Here is a 6,967-nt window from a genome sequence, read left to right as displayed (position 1 = left end):
AAGAATTAGAAAGGAAACCCGAATCTGTGCCGGTGGTTTGTGAATACCTAGATGTTTTTCCTGAAGAATTACCGGGTTTACCACCTGTTTGGGAGATAGAGTTTGGTATTGAGCTTGTACCTGGGACTACGCCGATTTCGATGGCTCCATATCGTATGGCACCAACCGAGTTAAAAGAGTTGAAAGCTCAGTTGCAAGAATTGACGGATAGAGGTTTTGCTCGACCAAGCTTCTCACCTTGGGGTGCACCAGTATTGTTCGTGAAAAAGAAGGACGGAACCATGAGGTTCTGCATTGACTATCGTCAACTGAATAAAGTGACGATAAAGAACAAATATCTGTTACCGCGTATCGATGATTTGTTCGACCAACTGAAGGGAGCCTCAGTGTTCTCAAAAATAGATTTGAGATTGGGCTATTATCAGTTGCGAATTCGAGATTCGGACATACCCAAAACTGCCTTCAGAACGAGATATGGTCGCTACGAATTTTTAGTGATGCCGTTTGGGCTCACTAATGCCCCTGCGGTATTTATGGATTTGATGAATCGGATCTTCAGACCATATTTGGATCGGTTCGTAGTTGTGTTCATTGATGACATCTTGGTCTATTCAAGAGATGAGACCGAACATGCTGAGCACCTGAGACTAGTGTTGCAAATTTTGCGGGATAAACAGTTTTATGCTAAGTTCAGTAAGTGTGAGTTCTGGTTAAGAGAGGTTAGCTTCTTGGGTCACGTGGTATCCGCATCGGGTATTCGAGTTGACCCGAACAAAATTTCAGCCATACTTAACTGGAAACCTTCAAGAAATATTACCGAAGTTCGGAGCTTCCTGGGGCTCGCCGGTTATTACCGACGATTTGTAAAAGGTTTCTCGACGATAGCCACACCAATGACGAAGCTACTTCAAAAGGATGTTAAGTTCGAATGGACGGAGAAATGTCAGAAAGGTTTCGATCAACTGAAAACTTATTTGACTGAAGCTCCAATTTTAGTGCAACCCGAATCAGGCAAAGAGTTTGTCATTTATAGTGACGCATCCCTACTTGGGTTGGGTTGCATATTGATGCAAGAAGGTCGAGTGGTGGCCTATGCGTCGAGACAATTAAAGCCACATGAGAAAAATTATCCGACCCATGACCTTGAACTAGCTGCCATCGTATTTGCTTTAAAAATATGGCGACATTACTTATTTGGTGAAAAGTGCCATGTATTTTCGGATCACAAAAGTCTCAAATATTTGATGACTCAAAGAGACTTAAATCTGCGACAAAGACGTTGGCTTGAGTTGTTGAAAGATTACGAGCTTGTCATTGATTACCACCCAGGAAAGGCTAATGTGGTTGGGAACGCCTTAAGCCGGAAATCATTGTTTGCTTTACGAGCGATGAATGTGCACTTGTCTGTTCTACCCAACAATGTGTTAGTAGCTGAATTAAAAGCCAAACCATTATTAATTCATCAAATTCGTGAAGCCCAGAAAGTTGATGATGAATTGGTTGCAAAATGGGCTGAGTGTGTTCCGAACAAGGAATCAGAGTTTCAAATTGATGATGATGATTGTTTGAGGTTCAGAAGTCGTTTGTGTGTTCCAAGGAATTTGAAACTCATTTCGATGATTCTGAACGAAGCCCATTGTAGCCGAATGTCAATTCACCCGGGGAGTACGAAAATGTACAACGATTTGAAACGTTGGTTTTGGTGGCATGGTATGAAACGAGACATCTCTGACTTTGTTTCGAGATGTTTAATATGTCAACAAGTGAGAGCGGAACATCAAGTGCCTTCAGGATTATTCCAGCCGATCATGATACCCGAGTGGAAATGGGATCGAGTCACAATGGACTTTGTGTCCGGACTGCCATTGTCAGCAAGTAAGAAAGATGCGATTTGGGTTGTTGTCGATAGACTGACTAAGTCGGCTCACTTTATCCCCGTGCGTACGGATTTTTCATTGGATAAACTAGCTGAATTGTACATTTCTCAGATTGTGAGATTACACGGGGTACCTATTTCTATCGTGTCGGATAGAGATCCGAGATTCACCTCACGATTTTGGAGGAAATTGCAAGAAGCTTTGGGTACCAAGCTGCATTTTAGCACTGCTTTTCACCCCCAAACCGATGGTCAATCTGAGCGGATAATTCAGATACTTGAGGATATGTTGAGATGTTGCATCCTCGAGTTCAGTAGTTCATGGGAACGGTATTTACCTTTGATTGAATTCGCTTACAACAATAGTTTTCAATCAAGTATTAAGATGGCACCTTACGAGGCTTTGTACGGTCGTAAATGCCGTACACCATTGTTTTGGACCGAGCTCGGTGAAAGTAAAATTTTCGGAGTTGATTTGATTAAGGATGCCGAACAGAAAGTAAAGGTAATCCGTGAAAGTCTGAAAGCAGCCACAGATCGTCAAAAATCGTATGCGGATTTGAAACGAAAAGACATTGAATATCAGGTGGGAGATAAAGTGTTTCTTAAAGTTTCGCCTTGGAAAAAGGTACTCAGATTTGGCCGTAAGGGCAAGTTGAGCCCGAGATTCATTGGGCCATACGAAATCTCCGAACGAGTTGGTCCAGTTGCGTATAGATTGATTTTGCCCCCTGAACTTGAAAAGATTCACGATGTCTTTCATGTTTCGATGCTTCGACGTTATAGATCCGATCCGTCACATGTGATTAATCCCTCAGAAGTTGAAATTCATTCTGACTTGAGCTATGAAGAAGAACCGATTCGTATCCTAGCTCGTGAAGTGAAAGAGTTGCGAAACAAAAAGGTTCCGTTAGTTAAGGTGTTATGGCTCAAACACGGGATCGAGGAAGCTACTTGGGAAACCAAGAGCTCGATGAAAGAATGATACCCAAACCTATTTACCGGTAAGATTTTTGGGGATGAAAATTTCTTAAGTGGGGGAGAGTTGTGACAGCCCAAAATTGACCCTAGTCGGGAAGTGGTTTCGGGACCGCTAAACCGAGTCACCGAAATGTTTGAATGTGATATTTATTGTCTAGAATATGTATTTATGAATGTGTGAAAATTTCAAGCTTCGATTTAGTCGATTGCATGTGAATTTAGTCAATAGGACTTATGTGCGACATTTTTGAAATGTGATAGGTCGAAGCATAAGGACCTATTAGTGCATGAAATAAAAAGGGGGGACTTGCATGTCAAATTCCCCCCCTAATTAGTAGTGGCCGGCCATGACAAGCATGGTAGACCAAGTGTGATGGGCAAGACATGTCATAGACATGTTGTGTTGGTGCATCATGGGTGGAAAAAAATAAAATAAGGAGCATGGGCATAAAATAATGAAAGGGAATATGATGAAAACAAAAAAAAAAGTGTGTGGTTGTTTCCCCCCCCATTGCCGTGAGTTAAAGAAAAGAAAAGAGAAAATTTTGTTCATCCTTTTTCATCTTCATTTGGCCGAAAATTCTAAGGAAGGAGGAAGGAGTTCTTGCTTCATGTTTGGTTTGGAAGAGGATTAGGAGGAGGTTTGGCCATACTTATATCTAGATCAAGGTATGTTTGAGGTTGTGCCATGAGATTCATGCATGTTTTTAGTTGCTAGCTTGAGTTCTAATTATCCCATGGTTCAAATCTTTGCTATGTCATGGGGATGATATTCGGCCTAGGTAGATTTTGTCTTAATGCCATTGCATGCTAAATATGAAGCTTGTTAATGATGCATGTGATGGTGGATTGATGATTCTTGAATCTTCTTTTAGCATTTTTGAGTGAGCACATATGTGCATTGGTTGCTAGATGGAGAAGAATCGGCTAGCAAGTTGTGTGCTAAGGTCGAATATAATTTTTGTATATAAATGAGTAATGCATGTGTTAAATTGATGGAAAGGGAGAGGATGCTTTACTAGTGTATATATGTGTGTATTAGCCAAGTTTTGAACTTGAAATAAAATGGTGTTTAGTCAATACAAGTGACCATACTTGTAGAATGTATTAAGTGTTGAAATCGGCCCCAACATAGACATGCATATTCGGCCATAGGAAGGAGATTGGTGTTGCATGTATTCGGTTAGAGGCAAGCATATTGATGCTTTTGTCTTGGCTTAGAAAATTCGGCCAAGGGGGAAAAATTAGCTAAAATGTTGAGTTTGATTCATGATTCCGTACATATGTGACTTTAATGTCTAATGTATAAATATGGGCTAAGTGCCTTGTGTTCCTCTTTTCGATGCTCAAATGATTAAATCAATTTATTTGTTTAATTAAGCTCAAGAGCAAAGGGGAACTAAATCCGATAAAGGGAAGGAAAAAGTGGTCGAATAGCTATCGGAATCGTTCGACAACACCCGAGGTAAGTTCTTGAGTAAAAGAGCTTAAATTATGATTTGATTAGATCATGTTTTAAGCAAATCAAAATCATGCTCTTTGTGTGTGGCTATTGAGCCGAAATTGCAAGAATGATAAGTGTCTTGTGTTTGAGTTTTGTTAACGAAAATGAAATACGAATGTGCCATGATTTACTGTTAAATGTGCATGGTTATTTGAATGATGTCCGGGCTAAGTCCCGAAGGCTTTGTGCTAAGTGACCATATCCGGACTAAGATCCGAAGGCATTTGTGCAAGATACTAATTCCGGGCTAAGCCCGAAGGCATTTGTGCGAGTTACTAAATCCGGGTTAAGTCCCGAAGGCAATTGTGCGAGTTACTATAACCGGGCTATGTCCCGAAGGCATTTGAACGAGTAGCTATATCCGGTTAAATTCTGAAGGTACGTGATTTGGGAATGAATGATCTTGCTGTAAAAATTTCAGTAAATACTCTAGAAACATCCCAACATTGAGGTATGTTTCGTATGTGCTTGAATTTAGTTGAGCCCTTACAAATAAGTATTCGCTCAGTTGATAAACGAGCTACCGGCCTTTGGCTAAGTTGATCTTTTGTGTATGTACATAAGGGTTGGTAATGTGAAGCAAGTATGATATCGAAAATTTGTGCATATGAAATTATCTGTTTAGCTATATGAATGCTATACTTTTGCTGTGCTGGAATTCCTTGCTCAAAACTTACTAAGCATAAATTGCTTACTCCGTTTCTTTGATCCTCTAATTTATAGATTTTGGTTCTCCAGCTATCGGACTCGGGATTTTGAAGTCGAAGTCGCCCACACTATCAAAGCCACCCCCCTTTTGGTACAATTTTGGTTGAACTTCGAAATGGCATGTATAGGACTACCCGTTTGTTGTGGGTCATGGACCCTTTGGACTTGTATAATTTTGGATAGCCATGCGAAAATGGCTTATATATGTTTGAGTATAATGTTATAATCATTTGGTATGGATATGGTTATTGAGAGGTGTGGATATGCTTGACAAGGATTGGCCATGGGAATGGTTAATCACTATCATAAATTGTGCTATTTATGCAAAAGGGGCTAGTTGGATCATGGAAACTATGAAATAGGTAAAGTCTACCTTAAAGGCAGATGCTGACAGCAGCAGTGATGTAGATTTGGAAAATCACTAAAAATAGTAGGAATGGAATTAAATAGTTAATAAATTATGTAAACGAACCTTGATGAATATATTTTCATAGGAAAGTAACGAAACAATCATACGGACAGTATGTTAAGAGATATTCAGGTTCTTGTGAGACAGGACCAGAACGGTTTCTGGATTTCCTGTTCCGACTTTGGAAATTCATTACAAATTAACCAGAGACAATTAGGAGTTAAGCCATATATGTATAGATTCCTCTCTGAGTCTAGTTTCTATAGAATCAAACAGCATCAGTATTGAAGCCCTGTACAGGGAGATATTCAAGTCGTAATGCGCAAAGGTCAGTGTAGTCGATCCCTATAACATGGGAGAATTTGACTAATAAACTGTACTAATTGGCCCAACCAAAAATTCTATAAAAAAATATGTAGATGGGCATATGAGTCTAGTTTCAGGGAAAATTTACGGAACTGGATTCCGAGTTTCTGAACTCAAGATATGATTTTTAAAGCGACTTGTACACAGATTGGCAGTGTCTGGGAAATTTTTTTTAAAGTCTGTTAACACCTCGTGTTCGACTCCGGTGACGGTCTCGGGTTCGGGGTGTTACAAGGAAGGAAGGAGTGAAGCAATCGGTCATCTTAGGTCGATATTAAGGTAAGGAAGTTGATACTAGTTCTTGAAATCCTAGTTGATTTTGAGTGAGATATCAAGTTATTGTTGGTAACCCATGTTGAAATTGTGATTTTGGAATAAGTAAGGTTTTCGGCTATGGAGATTAATAAGGGTGATGGTTGTGTTTCATGCTAAATCTAGATGAACAATGGTAGTTGCTTACATCTTGATGATTATGAGTTTCTTTCTTGGTTCTACCTTAGATCCATGAAGTATATTTTTATTTGGTGTTGTTGGAAGTATCGGCCATGGTATATCCATAAGTGTGATTTATGCTTATTGCATGGTAGGTAAGATTTATGTTTTGGATATATGTTTAAATTTGGTTATAATCAAATTTGTGATTCGGCTCTTGCACATATATATATATGATTGCACATGACGTATTGGTATGACCTATATATTATCTCAAGGTATATACTTACACATGATGGTGCTTCGGTTATGGATTAAATGATGGATGCGTATTGAGTTATAATATGTAATGCATTAGTTAGTAAAATGTATGCCATTTATGTGTGGTATTAAGTATATAATCGGCCTCAACATAGACATGCATATTCGGCCATAGGAAGAAGATGGTGTTGCATGTATTCGGTTAGAGGCAAGCATATTGATGCTTTTGTCTTGGCTTAGAAAATTTGGCCAAGGGGGATTATTAGCTAAAATGTTGAGTTTGATTCATGATTCCATATATATATGTGACTCTAATGCCTAAAGTATATATGGGCTAAGTACCTTGAGGTTTTCTTTTGATGTTCGAATGAATTGTATTAATTGCTTGATGTGATTAAAAATGCATATGACCATTGTGTAGTTGAGCTAG

This window comes from Gossypium hirsutum, chromosome A05 (assembly GCF_007990345.1).
Source record: "Gossypium hirsutum isolate 1008001.06 chromosome A05, Gossypium_hirsutum_v2.1, whole genome shotgun sequence".
Classification (NCBI taxonomy): Eukaryota; Viridiplantae; Streptophyta; class Magnoliopsida; order Malvales; family Malvaceae; genus Gossypium; species Gossypium hirsutum.
This window is presented reverse-complemented; position numbering follows the sequence as displayed.